This window comes from Trachinotus anak, unplaced genomic scaffold, assembly GCF_046630095.1.
Source record: "Trachinotus anak isolate AG129_WGS33_773 ecotype Australia unplaced genomic scaffold, CSIRO_AGI_Tana_v1 ptg000013l, whole genome shotgun sequence".
In the NCBI taxonomy this organism is placed as follows: Eukaryota; Metazoa; Chordata; class Actinopteri; order Carangiformes; family Carangidae; genus Trachinotus; species Trachinotus anak.
Window position 1 is genome coordinate 7,546,559 of NW_027273864.1, and position 16,369 is coordinate 7,562,927.

At 42.1% G+C, this 16,369-nt stretch overlaps 1 protein-coding gene across 6 annotated transcripts in view; it reads right to left on the bottom strand.

The window, feature by feature from the left end:
• The window catches only part of sulf2a (sulfatase 2a), a 44,586-nt gene extending 29,744 nt beyond the window's left edge, over window positions 1-14,842 (bottom strand). For 2 of the 6 annotated variants that reach the window (XM_071493371.1, XM_071493372.1), the window contains exon 1: window positions 1,731-2,345. The gene's annotated coding sequence lies outside the window, so the exon portion shown is untranslated. Of the gene's footprint in view, window positions 1-1,730; window positions 2,354-13,834; window positions 13,917-14,545 lie in introns of those variants that run through there. The other 4 variants (XM_071493370.1, XM_071493374.1, XM_071493373.1 and 1 more) reach the window with 4 other exon arrangements.
• Between the last annotated feature and the right edge of the window lie 1,527 nt (window positions 14,843-16,369).

Below are 16,369 nucleotides of genomic sequence, written 5' to 3' on the forward strand. Positions count from 1 at the left end.
TATGTATTCACCGCACGGCTGCTGCAAACAACATCAACAGGTCTCAAGGTCGTCGCTCCCACTGATTGTGTGTGTGTGTCTGTGTGGCATTCATGTGTCCTAAAAGAGTGTGTGAACAACTGAAAAAATAGAAATTAAAGATAAGAGCAAAATAAAATGGTTAAAGTTGTGATGAGTGTGTTTTAGTGTGTGGGTTCTATGAGCACAGTGTGTGTGCACCCATTCTATGTTTGTGTTAATGCAGTGCAAATAAGTGACTGTGATTTTGTGTGCACTTCACTTTAAATGTGTGTAACGATGCAATTATTGCTCCATGTGTGAATATAAATCTGTACGTATAAATCCTAATCTAACAAGTTACATACATCTGCATGTGTGCACATGGGTGTGTGTGTGTGTGTGTGTGTGTGTGTGTGTGTGTGTGGAAACTGTGTGGCACGCAGCTGCAGTCTTAATGTGTCTGGGGACTAGCTGACAGGTAGACTAAGCAGGAGCATCTTCCTTCAGTCCACTGGCATCTCAGTTAGAAAAGAGGCCAGTTGATGTGGGGGTTAGAGCTTCCGTGGCAGAGTGCGCTGTGATAAATAATAAATGCTTAAAGAACAGATCTCTGAAGCTTCCTTACTTTCCATCCATCCCTCCATCCTTGCATTCGTTCATGCATCCATCCATATTGCTACAAACAGCACGAGTCGTTGAGCCGTCTCTGTCATAAATATTTCAGCCTCTAGGTCAGTGCTTGCACCCCCCACTGCCCCCCTGCTCTTAACAGCCACCACTTGATGATGACACAGCCTTTTGACCCATAAAGATATTGACAAAACACTGATAGTGAGTACATTGACTGGGACCAGCCTTGGAGACTAAAGCCATACGGGCTTGTATAGGAGTGGCAGTGGCTGGGACTGTTGAAATGGCGAGTCTCGAATGAATGCCATGCAGCAAATACCTCCTTGATTTCTTTAAAAAAAGGTCCCCACAAGGATCAACAATCCAAAACTAAAGTAATATTTTCACTGTTGTAGTTGTTTTTGCTCTATTTTTAAACCCACACATACTATTCAGCAGCAGTCAGGATTATATTTGGCTCAGTAAATACAAAGCAATGCTGAGACAATGAATGTTCCAAATTTCAAAACACCACAGACGTGCGAAACAGGAAGACAAAGAGAACTAATCACAAATTGGTTTCAACACCAAGACCGAACAAAGAACTGTGAAAGCTGGGGCGACTTGTTTCTCTCAATACGGTGAATTCTTACAGATTCTCAATGCAGCTGCAATGTAATAACTCTCCTACAACAGCATACTATAAGATATGTAGAACTGTGAAAATCTCTCAGCCACTTCACAACCAAGACGGTGAGACAGCAAGGTCTCGCCTGAAAACTACCAACTTGTTCCAGCAGATAAACAGCAGCTCCTCTCCACGCTGCTGATTCAAAGCCAGACACTCTGTGAAGAGAGTCCTGTGCGTCCAATGAACGAGAGATCTCATCTCTCTTACCCTGAAGAGCAGCGCTGTTAGCGACTCCATGCATAAATCTCAGAGGCAAACAGAACGGATCAGAGCATTCAAGTGTAAACTAGGGCAAAGCTCCAGCACTGTTCCTTCTAGATACACTACTCTGGAAGCAAGTCCTGCGGAGGAACAGGCAATCACACACTCAGGGGTACGCATGCTGTCATCTATCACAAATACACACATGCACAAAGACAAAGTCACACACCTGTTCTGGTCAGTCCAGTACCATCCAGTCCTGTCCGGTCCGTTCAGATCCGGTCCCCTGTGCCGGCAGAGTGAGGAGCTCGTCTCACCCCCCACACAGCCCGGTGCAGACAGCTCACTGTTATAGATGCACTGACAAGTGAAAGGAGGGAGGCGTGGCTTCACATGAGATAAATAAAAGAGGGAGGGAAAGAGGGAGGAGAGAGGCTCCCTCAATCTACAATTCAATTCTGCCCTCACTCCCTTTTTCAGCAGCGTTTGTCTTCCTCTTCTTTTCCTCTGCTTTTAGCATATTCTTGCTGTTATTCTATCAGTCCTTCCCCTTTTCCATCTTCCTCCCTGCGTGTTACTCCTCACTGGCTCCCTCTGTTTCCATTAGTTTTAGCCTTTCTCCTCCTGTGTTGCTTCCTGCTCCTTCTTTTTCTCCTTGTCACATTTTCCTCTGGCTTTCTCTAGGCTCTCATTCATGGGGTAGTAGTGTGTGTGTGTGTGTGTGTGTGTGTGTGTGTGTGTGTGTGTGTGTGAGAGACAGTGAAACAGGGCAGCTCCGGCCATCTGTTGGAGCCTGTGAGCTTCACCTATTCACAGTCTCATAAAGGCAGAGGCACACAGAGGAGTGAGAGAGAAAGGAATGGGAGGGAATGAGGGATCAATCTTAATGCTGCAGGGGTGGGGAGGGAAGCACAGCCTGGCACACACACCATATCTATCAGGCTGGCACCTCTGAGGCGAGCTGGCGTGGGCACGCCTGCTCGCGGGGTCCAGGCAGCACAGGGGATTTGGCTCACAGTGCATAGGCATGAAGATAGAAACGAAACGCACACCCAAATCAATTTAAACACAAACCCACAAAAGCACATATATAAGGGTGAGTTCACACCACACACTTTCACACAAATCCACAAAACCAATTTCCTCTTTGACAAAACAAACAGGATCTATCAAGATAGATAATCCTACAAACTCAAAGAGACAAGGGGATGGGGGACAGGGGACAAATCTACAAATTTACACAGACGCACACACAAGTCAGCCCTAAATCCTTCCATCACAGCAGAGTTAGGCATTTTCCTGCCTTGTTTAAGCCAGGAATTTCTCCTGAGTGCCGGTATCACTTCCTATCCCTGACCAGGAGGGAGAGGTGCGGCGGAGGGTGGCGGAGGGCGGAGACATCCATCATTGTCCGCGCCAGCCGTTCCATGATGGATGCGCCTGTTTATCCCTCTCTGCAGGTTATTTAGATGCAGTCACAGCCAGAGAGATTAGTGATGGAAAACCTCTGCACCTACTCACCTCTCCTCCCACCCAATCTAATCAATAACACTCTTATCTATTATCTGCATTTCAAGGTATTTCTCCATGGAAATTTGAAGCAAGGAGAAAAAGAGATTAATTGTCTGTCCCCTCTCAGTGTTTTCAATTACAACACCCACAATAGATCATCTATCTGTCAGTCTGGCACACGAAGGTATTTGTGTCATTGCAAAGAGATGAAACCCTGCTGCTTTGAGAAAATCAAACAGCATATTTCTGGCCACGATTGTCCATTGCAGATGCAAAAAAAAAATATTCAGAGCAGGGGATTTACATGCATTTGAGGATGAATATATATATATATATATATATATATATATATATTCTGCTTTAACTTCAGGTGCATTCAACACTAATCCTAGTAAAAAAAAAAAAAAAAAAAAAAAAACATTTTCATTTAAGCCAACTGGAACCATAAGCCCTTTGTAAGAGTGGATTAGGCTGTTCTAATACTATTCATAATCATCTTAAAACAAAATATAGTGCTGGAAAATTATTTATTTCTCTATTGTATGCATATCTGATGATGTCTGAGACTCTGGGACTGCTTACATAAAGGAGCCATCTAGCTGCTCTAACATGCTGGATTACAGACAATGCCCCAGAGACAGACATGTTTTTCCTGAGCGGTGCCGACATGCCAACACAGCAGCCCAGTGACACCACTTTAGCACATGGTTTATTCATGCTCCCAGTCTCTCTCTTACTTGCTCTCATGCACACTTAAGCTGTGTCATTCCTCTGACTTCTAATTGGGTTTAGATCAACAGATGTATCCCTCATCACACCAGCGTATATGAGCATGGTAAACTCAGTAAGTAAACTATAGGTTGATATATATCTTCCAACCCAACTGCCTCTAGAGAAATTCCCGCAGAAGAAAAGTCAAAAGCGGACAAAGAAAAACAAGATGCATTAGACAAAAGAATACAAGTATCTGTTTGTCAACAGAGAGAAATGTCTGCACTTTAAAAACCATACAAAGGGTCCAGACCTTGGGGGACACATTTAAATTTTAGTTTTCGCTTTCATTAGACACAAAGTGGACTTGTGCACGACCTTCGCATAATATTGCAGAGGCAGGTGCATATATAAGAATGAGTGATTTCTATTCTGATAGACAGCTATGTTCTATCCAGCTGGGATCTTGTCCTTGGCTGGGAGTGTGCTGTTACAAATGAATTTGTTCCTTTTCTGCACTGTGTGTGCCAGGCTGATAAAAATATCCCCTGTCAGCTGGCTGCGTGAAGAGGGGAGGACTCACTACAAATGAGGCAGACCCCCTCGCTGTCTTCTCCTCCTCGCCAGCTCTCTCTATCTCCGAGAGCACTCCTCCTATTATTCTCTTGGTTTGGGCTAGTTGGTTCAAGGCTGACTTCCCTTCACCACCACACACACAATCTCTCACACACACACACACACATCCCCTGCACTCTGCTCCCTGCCTGGATGTATATGTGTGTGTACATGTGTGTGTGCACAGACATGTGTGTGAGTGTGGATGTCAAGTGTGTCCTGTGGATTGAGACAGCTCTACATCACCATGGCTACATTATGAGGAAAAAAATTAGAAAGAGAGAAGAACTGAGGGAGAAAGAGAGAAGAAGAACCCAGAGTTGACAATGTGGGGACTCAAGGACACAGGATTGACAGAACAGAGGATGAGAGAAGTCCTGGCACTGTGCACAGCAGGTACTGCAGGCAGAGTAGTAAACGGGTCATCTAACCTCTGAGTATGTGGCTTCAGAGGCAGACAGCCACATTATAACTAACTTGTACAGGCTCAAAGATGTTATAAACTGGGGTACGTAACTGGTGCGCATTCATGGTTAAAATAAAGGATGTGCAGCAGATTATTTGAAAAGGCGCCGCTTTGTGTCATGTGGACCAACATTTTTGGCATATTTGGGACACAGTTTTTTATTTAAATCCTCTATTTAAACAGGTAGTATTGGATCTCTTTTTCAAGAGACACATGTACAAAAAAACAGTTTAAGCATAGATGGACACACAGATAATAGAAAGACACAGAGAATTGCCAGGGTGACTGCAAATACATAAGCACAACCTTTTAAAATGAAATAAAAGAATTTAACTTTTTTTCTCTGGTTTTAGGATTTTCATCCATTCATCAAAATGAAGCCATATTAAGTAATTACTTTGGTATTCCACCACCTTCAAAGAAACACCAGACTGAACTTGAACATAATCTAGAATTCAACCGGTCCAGTTCAGTTAATTAGTGTGTAAATTCTTGACTTAGGCCAATGTTGGCTTATGTTTTGTGAGGTCACAGTAACCTCGACCTTTGACCACCAAATTCTAACCAGTTTATCTCTGAGTCCAGGTGAATGTTTGTGTCATATCTGAAGAAATTTCCTCAAGTGGTTCCTGAGATGTTGCATTCATGAGGCCAAAACTGGGACCTTGACTCAGTTCATTCTTGAGTGGAGGTGAATTTTTGTACCAAATTTGAAGAAATTACCTCAAGGTGTTACTGAGATATCGTGCTCATGATATTGGGAAGTAAGTACATATGGATGAACAGACAGAAGTACAACCTGAAAAACAGGGAGACATAAAAATGTGAATTGACTGAGAAGTGGCTGCAGGAGGTAGCCTACCTCCAATCAAATGACAACTGTGCAGAGATGTGGTGCAAAATATGCAGTGAAAAAATAAAAACTGTGCACTACACACTAAATTAATTTTGAATTGAGTGAAAAAGTGAAGGCGGCTGAACTTGGGATGTGCTCTTTGATGGATCAAATGACATAACAAAAGTGAAGCAGGAAATTCTGTAAATTGTGTTTGTGTCTAGCAACTGAGAGTCTACCTCAGATTTCCCTACACTCATTAATTTAGGTGTGAATCTTATGGCAGAGGACATAGTGAACGGGCTTGGTTTGCACAGATGGAGCTGCAGTCACTGTTGGACTGTACAACAGGGTCATTCCCAAATTGTATCAGATGGTGGCAATCGGGGATTCCCTCGTGCATATTTTGTGAATGATCCACACCATTGAGAACTGTGCCAAATCAGCTGATCACATGGCTCCATACTGTGAGAATTTAATTGCTCTGTTGTCATGTTGCTAAGCTTTTACTTACAGAAAGTTGGTGCAAAAAGAACAGAACAGCTAATGAAGATCTGTGATGAGAGTGGCATTTCCTCTGTGAAACTAGGAAACACAACGTTAGATGGTCTGCATGGAGACGAGAGACTGTAGCCTTTAAATACAAGTGATGACTGTGACCAAAAAACATATCTGCAAAGAGCATTTTTGATGTTTCCAGCTGACACGCTTGACACTGAAGACATTTTACAGTTCACCTCCCTCAGGCTCCGGCAAGAGAATTTGACCAGTGGTGAATGTGAAGATGAGCTCATGGTGGCTACTGAACAGCTGACACCGGCAGTGAGGGCAAGTACAGGAAAAAGTCTGTTTTAAATGCTGGTGCTGAAAAGACTGCAGAAAGAAGCTGATAAGAATCCCTCGAGTCATGTGATCAGTTTTTAATTTTTGATTAATCTTGGCCTCAATACATTCAAGACATCCCCAGATTTGGCAACACAACACTTAACAACATCCCTGAGAAATATGAGGCCAGCTTGTCTGTTGACAGAGACTCCACTGTAAGCGAATGGATACATTCAAAACAAGCAGGAAATCATTTGGCAGTTTCACCTGTTTATGACTTGGTCAACTTGGTCCCTGATGCACATCCACTTGTCTGAGATGACAACAGAGACTTTAGCCAATTGTTGACTTACGGATGCAAACAGCTAATTGCAGGCTCAGTCAGGGAGAAACAAGTACGCCTACTCATCATCATCTACCATGTTTGGAAGAGAGGAAGATAGTGAGGAGAGCAGTGAGCAGGATAGTGATGGCGACAGCTTGTAGGATAATCGTACCACGTAAAGGGTGAGCGCAACACCGCCAGGTTCTCCTTTAAGAACCAGAGCAAAAAACTTATGTGCAACCCTGACTATAAACATGTGTTCAGTGTGTGTTAAAAGACAATGCTTGCACACAAACAAGACACACAAACATCAGAGGATTAAACATATGTCCAGAGGACAGCTTTCTTGGCTAATTACAAATGCAAATAGTTCATCAGAACATTGAATTCTGCAGCTGTGCTCATTGCTGCTGGACCAAGTTTGCTCCACTCTCGGTCCCATGGTGCAGAGGGTCGTCAGAATGCCAGGCATAGATGAGCTTTACACCCCAACATCATTACATCCCAGCGATGATACACGCCACACATTGTCCTGTCAAGTCTAATGTATTCTCCTATTTTTTATTTAATCTCTCCTGTCACTGTCACATCACACGCTCCCTTTGAAAATATAAATTGTTAATAAGTCAGTTATGGACGACCATCATTTTCCAGCAATTGGTTCCATATCCTGAGGTGAAGTTATAATTCATTCATTAGCGTCCAACAACTCTGAATGGTACAATTAAAAAGAATAGAGACTTCAGCAAAGTTTCTTCCATCGAAGATTTCAAATTTAATTGCCAAGCTTTTGGTCATGGACATTTTTCAAACTGAAGAATGTCTGAGTAAGTCTATGACTAAAAGCTTGCAATAAAACATAAAATCTCCAACAGAGCGTGTGTGAGAGAGGGTTTATCCTGTTTAATTGTACTGCAGACTGCAGATTTTTCTCCAGCACTTTCCTGAGACAGCTTGCAGTGTGAGGACGTTTTCCTAGTTCTTATTCAGAAACTCTGGGAATGACGAGGACAAATAAAATCAAAGACAGATATGGAGACAGAGACAAAGCTAAGGAAACACTACAATCACCAACTCGTGGTTGTGTGACTCCGCCAATCAGCCAGATTTCAGGAAATATCCACGGTCACAATCTCCCCTTCCTGAGTTACTTAATAATCTTGAATAATGGCAATAAGGGTTTTTGCAGAACATTATGATGTCACAGTGACATTGACCTTTGACCATTTGGATATAGAATTTCATCACTTCATCATTTTATCCAATTATATATTTGTGTTTGTGTCATAATTAGTTTATGAATTCATTAGTTATGGCCAAAAATGTGTTTTATGAGGTCACAGTGACTTTGACCTTTGACCCTCTGACTATTGCGTTCAAAAAAATGGGATGGTGGACGGATGGACAACCCTAAAACATACTGCCTGTGGTGTTGGCTGTCACCAGCGCGGAGGTATAATATGAAGGGCCAATATGGTGCCCCAGTTACATATATCTAATTTTTCCACATCTTATACGGCACTTTGAGCATGTAGTGCCTTCACCCTGGAGAAGTGCCAAACTTAATTACTACTTAATATTGACACCATGCATACTAATATTTTAATGTGATAATGTTGGCCACAGTTCTCACACAATTCAGTGCATAAGAGACATAAGAGAGCAGCTGACAGCTGGAGTAAAGTGAAAAAATAAACTTTTTTCACAGAGTACATTGTCACAGAAGGATGAGCTCTGGTGTTACTAATAACATTTATAATGGCTCCGTTTCTTTGAAGTGTGTGTGTGACTATCAACCCAATATCAGAGCCGCGGAACTGAGGAAACAGTAACACAGCCATTAGCGATGTTATTAGTCACATCTGCACTTCACAAATCAAAATATCTGAAAATATAATTTTCATCCATGAAGTTCAAGTTTTCATTTTTAAAAAATTTGTTCCCAAGCTGCAGCTTGACTGGCGTCCCACATGGCTTGTTCCTTGTTAGTACAAAACAGTACACTGCATTGATTTCTTGTGTACTCTTTCTGCCAAACAGTGTGCTGTCAACATTAGTACATGGTGCATTAACACATAGTAATTAGAACTGGGACACCCTGCCAGCCTCACCAAGGAGCCCATGTTGTGTGATCATCAGCCAGCAGGGGGAGGTGTACTCAGGTCTGGTAGGAATAAATGTTCCACTGTGCATCAAGACTGTAAAAAAGTAATGATACATCACTTTGAGGTTGAAGAGACAACTGCATTAATTTAGAAAGTTGATTAATAATATCTCAGTCTTATCACTGAAATAGTAATCCTGAAAACTGTGAGGTGTTTCTGTTCTTTTATGTATCTGCCTATACTGAGTCGTCATCTTTTGAAGCCAGAGTTTGGCCTTGGAAATAAATGTCAGCCTTTGAAATTGTGCTTTGTTGTGATGCTCACATGCATTTAGTTAATGTTGAAAGAATCAACTCAGTTACCTTTTACAAGTCACATAATTAGAGCTGTTGCACTTTTGGAAGCACCAAATAGAAATTGTGTATAATGAGCAGAATGTCACATTTCATGACGAATTGATTATTTGCTGAAAGAACTGAAACCATCTTGAAATGCTGTTGGATCCCAGATATACATTTTTTCTATGTTGTTGAACTAGAAGAAAAATATTCTATAGATGATAAACACAAACTACCAATGTCACTCCTGAAAAGTTATTCATCTTAACATGCTTGTGCATTCACTCACAGCAGAGTTATGGTAAAAAAAAAAGAGCAGAAAAGATCCTTCCCATCTGTGCATGAGCGGCAGCAGTGCAAAGGTTGGGGAACTGTTCGCAAACCATGGGATCCACAGATCAAAGAGTAGCCCCCCGTTGAGGTCTACGGTCCCAAGGAACACAAGCCGCTATGGGCCAGAGCCAGCATCACATTTCCAGCTAATTAACTAAAACCCCTTTGACACCATGTTATTTGCATTCCTAATGTACAGCACTCAGTGTAATATCTGCCACACGTATTAAATAAGAAACGCTTGTGGGTTTGTCTAACAAGGCACCCCAGTGTTTTTAGCACAAATACATTTGTAATCACTTAAAAGCATTGTGAGGGCGGAAACACAGAGGAGTTGAATTACTTGATAACAGGGGTGAATTTTACAACATAATTAAATGAACATTTGTTTGAACTTGCCTGGTGCACATGCGCATCTTTTTGTGTATTTTAATACCCATCAGCACATGCTTTCCTGCACTCAGACAGCTATTCCTGCAGCACACAGCTTTGCATGCAGAGTCTCACAGGACCCTCACTGAAAATACACACACACCTTGCCTCAGTGACGGTCCAAGTGCCCTCCAGCGCAGCCTCCAATCTCAGCACTTACTGGAGTGAGAAAAGGGTCTGAATTATAAATCAAGGGGCTTTAAACGGCTATGTAGATTAGCAAGCAGTCGTGTTTGGTGTCCTCAATAATTAATGACTTGTTTGTACCGGAGTGGACCTCGCTTCTTTTTTGTATGGCTCTCTGTGTCTGCAAACAAACACTCACTGACATGCAATCAGGAGCCGTCAGGGTGTGAGGAGGGCTACTGAAGAGTGCGATGTAGGGACTGACATCGTAACCAACGGTCATTACTGCAGGGGCACATTCTCACAGTGTGTGAATTTGTGCTTGTTTTTATACTTGGGAGAAAAAAAAGATGCTTTGCTTGCCTGCACATCTTAGGCTTAGGCTGTGACCTCAGATTTGTGGTTTTAGATTAGTACTAGATTTAGGTTGGTCATGGAGTTAAGAGGGCTGTAGTTAGAATAGCCAGTTTAATATCCTCGCTGTGTGTGTGCATTTGATCATGTACCCTCTAGCAGACACAAATGTTAATTAAGTTTCAGCACTCTCACAGCATATGGACCACTCCCAGCCAACAGTATCAGCAGCCAGCTACAGCAGAATGACACCTGCACAGCAGACTGTCACAACACAGCAGCATTCATTAGGTCCTTGTGTACAGCCTGTTCAAGGCGGGAATGTTGTGCTGGCAGCGGAGGCAGTCACAGAGCCGAATCAATGTGTGTGTGAAAAGGAGAGCCGGCACGGTGGGACAGACATTGACGCAGTTGTGTTCACATCATGCCTCTGACTCCAGAACACGGGCCTGCGATTTAAAATCACACACTGGGGAGTACTTTCTGCAGTTCAGTGTAAACAAGCAAAGCCGGCATCTATAGAGCAATATAGCAGATTCTCAAGTTCAATATAGCAGGTTTAAAAGAGACCATTGTCTCTCTATCATGTCGTAAAAAATGTAAGACAGACCTCTGCTCCTTATCTCAGCCCTTTCGCCCTCTTTGAATAGCTGCCCAGAAACAGCCCTGTAAGCAGACCTAAGACAAGTGGGAGGATGAAATAGCATCTCTCCTCTCCCCCCTGAGAAGGGAAATGATGAATTGTGTAAAATCTTATTTGGCACCTCATATTAAAAAAGTCAGAGATTAAGCCAGCAACGCAAAAGGCAGGAAAGAGCTGATGCAGACAGAGCAGAGGAGGGCCCATTAGAGAAGTGCTCCTGTCTGTCTTTCTGTCCGGCCGGGTGACACCTCGCCTCTTAATGAGCTGTCTGATGTCAAACAGGAGAAATACCAACACAATAAATTACCAGGCTCATCGCTTCCTGTTTGCCTCCGCTCAGATACGGCTGAATAATCTTTCTATCTGGCCTCGCACCATCCAGAATGAGATTCTGTCAAATCACATTCTACAATCCTTGGGTCCATTTGCATAACTACATACGATGTTTCCAGCCAAACTGGTGACATGTTTTTCTGCAGTTAATTAGATTTTGGAATTAGTTTTCCACAAAGAAAAAAAGAAAGTAAAAAAACAAGATGATTTCTCCTCTGCTTGGTCTTCTATTCCCATTTGGAAGTGACAAGATAAAATTGTGTATAAGGGTAATTGCGTGGCAGTGTTGGAATTAGAGCGAGAGAGAGAAGGTATTTTTGCAGTTAAGGAGCTAATACTCTATTCCAATTTCAGTCTGTTTAGCATGCAGGCTCTGAACTGTTCCCTCTGACATGGCAAACCTCATTAAGATAGAGCAAACTAATTCACTTGAGGACGAAAGCTAATTCTTCATATCTTTTTTTTTTCCTCCTTCTTAGAGATATAGAGACAAACTGAAATTAGGTCTTAGGGGTATACCCACTTGAAGGTAGAGCTCTTTCCCAGCTCTTATCATAACACATTTACTGTAGATTAAAGTGAAGAAGGGAGAGGACACAACCTTAAGCTACCTTTGAACTGGTGCTGTCAGAAATAGAGGGGAGGCTGAGCCTTTGTACGGCAAGCCCACTCTGGACAAAACTGTCGGGAGCTTGGACATCAGAGCTGCAGAGGGAGGAAAAGAGAGGGGAGGCAAAACAGGAGGAGAAAGCGCCCGGTCCGGGGCTGCAATGGGCAGACATCCATTAACCAAGCACTCAGCATGGGATATGGCATTTACTGAGAACAGCCAAATGTCATGGCAATTAATCAGGGGTTTGAATGCCAGTTGTATCAATACCCCTTGTACATGGTCATGGGAACATGGAAAGAAATATATACACACACACAGACACACACACACACACCTCAGAATAGATCTATACTTCTCTCTGTTTTCACAACATTGTGTGGATAGAGTACTGCGGGTTGTGTCTAACCTTAATATTACTTCTATGTCTCAAACTAGGACGCACACAGACAAATGGAATGAGCGCGTCACTTACACAATCACAGAGTAAGGCCTGGGAGATGGCACACATTTTGCTCTGCAGGGAGTTGCAAATTGCTTTTGAATAACCAAGGTCTAATTGACAGGAAAAGAATGCGCTGTCACTTCGCTAGTGTGTGTGTCATTAACACATTTTTCATTTTGTACATGCTCCAAGGCATTATTGTTTTGTTGGCCTCAATCCCTCCCCGGTGCAGTGAATATGTTTTAAAATGGTTGTGAGCAGAATGTTGTTAGCTACACAACGCTCCCCTAGGGGAACAAAACACAAGAACAATTGGCTCATTAGAAGCAGAAACACTTCAAACCACAATATGGCTGAACACACTCAGAGGAGAGACAAAGTCAGAGAGTGAGGAGCACAGATGGATGGATAGGAGGGACCGGGGGGGGGGGGGGGGGGGGGGCACACCAACAGAGGAGACACAACCTTGTGTTCAACACACTGTGAGCTCAGGGTGCACAAAAGAAATCTACTGCTGAGAGGAGGTGAATTTATAACAATCCTGGACATGTAGAGGCTGAGCAGCGATGTGTTACACACAATGAGCTATCTGATCATAATTTGTGCAACTTACAACAACATACTGTATACTGATAACAAGTTTACTGTAAAGAAATAATCATATCACAGATTATTATTTTGAATTGAATCAAACATATATGGACAGAAGCATTTACAGAGTGAGTTTAGACACATTTTGAAAATATGAAATCTGCAGGGGATGAGCCTTTTCCACAGCAAACACTGACTTGTCATGGTAGGAGAAGCACAGGTGTAACATTAAGGACAGCTCAGTTCTATTCAAGTGACAATATGATAGTATGATTATATGATTAGTATGAAGTGCAAGCCGACTTGACAGCATGAGTAATGTAAAGGTGTGTGAGCAACTGAAAGTTACAAAGAGCTTCCAAATGTGTTACATCGCAGATTTTACACATGGTCAGAAAAAGTGGAAAGTAACTATGTACAGTCACTTGAGTACTGTCTTTAAGTACACGTTTGAAGTATTGGTACTTTAAGATGCAAGTTGTGCTTGTGCAGCTTTGAATGTTGACTACATTTCTTTTAAGACTAATTTATTTGACTGTTGTAGTTATAGGTTAGTTTGCAGATAAAGACTTTACACGTTAAACATGTAAGAAAAAAAGTGAAGCACTGCTTAAGACTGAGTGACAGTATTAACCTGCTGATTAGGTTGGAAAAAAAAGGTATTTTTACATTGTAGAACTGCTAATGTTACGTAGGTGAAGGATGTGAAAAGGAGCTGAAGTGATCGATCCTACCTTGTGCACCCATGGCTTCGACAGCTCAGCTCAGTTACTCTCTGCATCAGGCAGTGCTTCTCTAGTGTTTGTCACAGGGTGTCTATAAAAAAAGGAAGAGTGTATAATGCCGTGAGTGAATGACCTTATTGTAACAGCGATGTCCCAGTTACATCAAACAACTGGCCGATCCACACACCTGACCTGTGTGTGTCTGTGTGTGAGCCAGACACAGAGAGAAAGGATCAGAGAAACAGGGGGAGTATTTTGTGACAGTCACCAGTCTGTCTCTGTCTTTGGCTTGATGTTTTGAGGCAGACTGGAGGAAGGCTTAAAGAGCTCCTGGGGTCTCTAATGTTTTGTTCAGAGATTAGAGAAATATTTTCCAGGACATATCATCTATAATTCATTCAGTCTATTGAATCGCCAAACAACACTCACAATCTATTAATATCAAATTCACAGACTTACAGTCTGATGGAAGTGCCCCTGTGCATGCAAGGCACAGGCCGCCTGCACAAGGTTTCAACTAATCTTACACTAACGTTACATCTGTGCGGCTGGTCCCTGTGTATCTCACTCTGGCTTCTGGAGTAGCTAGTGATCTTTTATCACTAGCTACTGCATTTTCTGTTCACAGTGGTTTTATGTCTTATTTATTTATTAATTTTTAACATTTCCACAAAAACCTTTACGCACCCTGTAACAGTCAACAGAGACATGCTCACACACCTGTGCTGCACCCCGCCGTGTCGACCCTCTGCCGCAGGACCTTCCGCTGTTCCGCAGCGACCTCTATCGACCATTAACGATGCATTTGTCAACTCTCATGTGTTAATAAAACGACACGAACAGGTCGCTGACGATTTTCCATAAGTGTAGTAACTGTTTTCGTGAAGAAGTCAATAATTAGCTAATGTCAAAAGTGAGGCAGGTTAGCGGTGAACGGCAGCGCATTGATATCTGAGTTGTTATTCGGTCACAGGTGAACTCCGGGTAGGCAGGACCGGGTTTCTCTATCAGACATTTTGAGTTGCCAGAGCGGGAAATAATATAACTGATGAGCCCCTCACATTTACATGTCGCATCAAATAGATGGCAGCCGTAATAAATATTATAAATCATATCTGTGCTTTCCTTAATGTGACAATCAAAATGTGTGCCATGGAGAGGCTCATTTCAGGTTTTCATTGATTTGTTTGTTTTTTACTGTCTATCCAGGTTACAGTAAACACAGTCAGCCATTTGTTCGGAGAACATTGGTAGAAATCTTGAATTTAAAAAAACAATCTTTTCCATCATTTTCACAGTAACCAATTTGACACACAAGAGGGCGCCACCATCTTGGATTATTTTCACAAGTAGTGCAAGTCCAGGCGGGCAGGACTGGTCATGGATTAGGTTCAGCAGGCAGGACAGAGGAAAATGTCACTTTACCTACATTTCCAAAAAGCACTTTTCAATATCATGAAAGCTTGTTTGGGCTGTAGTTGACTGGGTGTGTGAATTTATGGATATGAGGTGTGTGGGCTAATCTATCATAATAACTTAATCCCTTTTCATCAATCAGGAACTCTTTGTGGATTTTCCCTGTCATCCGCCTTTCCATCCTCCACTCTCTGTGAGCCATAGATTTAAATTTATGTAGGGTATCCATGTATTACTCAAGGGTCTCTTTTTAGATTAAAAAAAGTCTTTACTTGAAATTATCTATGGTTTTAAGTACAAAACTAAACTGTAAATTCCCTTAAATCTCTGCATTTAATGTCTCACATTAAAATTTGCATTATGTGGGACAGAACATGAAAATATGCTCTGAAGTAAGTGGTTTAACACCTTAATCATAAGAGCAGACTGAGAAGTATTAATTAAATTTTGTATGAAAATTTTTCAAGTAAGAGCATTAACAGATGTTTTTCCCTAAATCCCTGTATGTACCATATCTTTAGGATATAAACATGACATTTAGATCCAAATAACTACTCCGCAACCACAATTAAAGGATACTGCATCACTGAAGAATAAACCACTGCATCCATTTATGATTTGTATTGATCAGGTTACGTGAATTGATTCTAACCTGGGGTGAGAAATCTCTGCTCAAGAAGATTAGTATCATTAACACCTTCCGTCTAACTGCAAAGTAATAGGTATAAATGAGACATGACAGTGGCATCTGACATCCTTTGGCCTGGAGGCCAGAGGGGGGTTATGTACGGAGGGGGGTGGGTGGGCTGCTTAGATTACATAAACTCATCCAAAAGCCATGGGAGAGCAGGAGAGAGAGGAGTGCAATAATAACCTGTGGATCGCTTATCTCTGAGTCAACATCAAGGCTCTGTGTTTATTTTTCATTATTTCCCAAAGGCACCGAGCTCTTGGAAGAGAGGCCTCATACACATGAACAGCGTCTCATCCACACTACATGCTCAACCTCAACAGTCCTATTTTTAGTCCTGAAAACTACTGTAACCATGAAGACTAAATGACAGCTTCACCCTTTATGTTTGCACATTTTCTCAAGGTGATGGTAGAGCCTTTGCACATGAAACAACA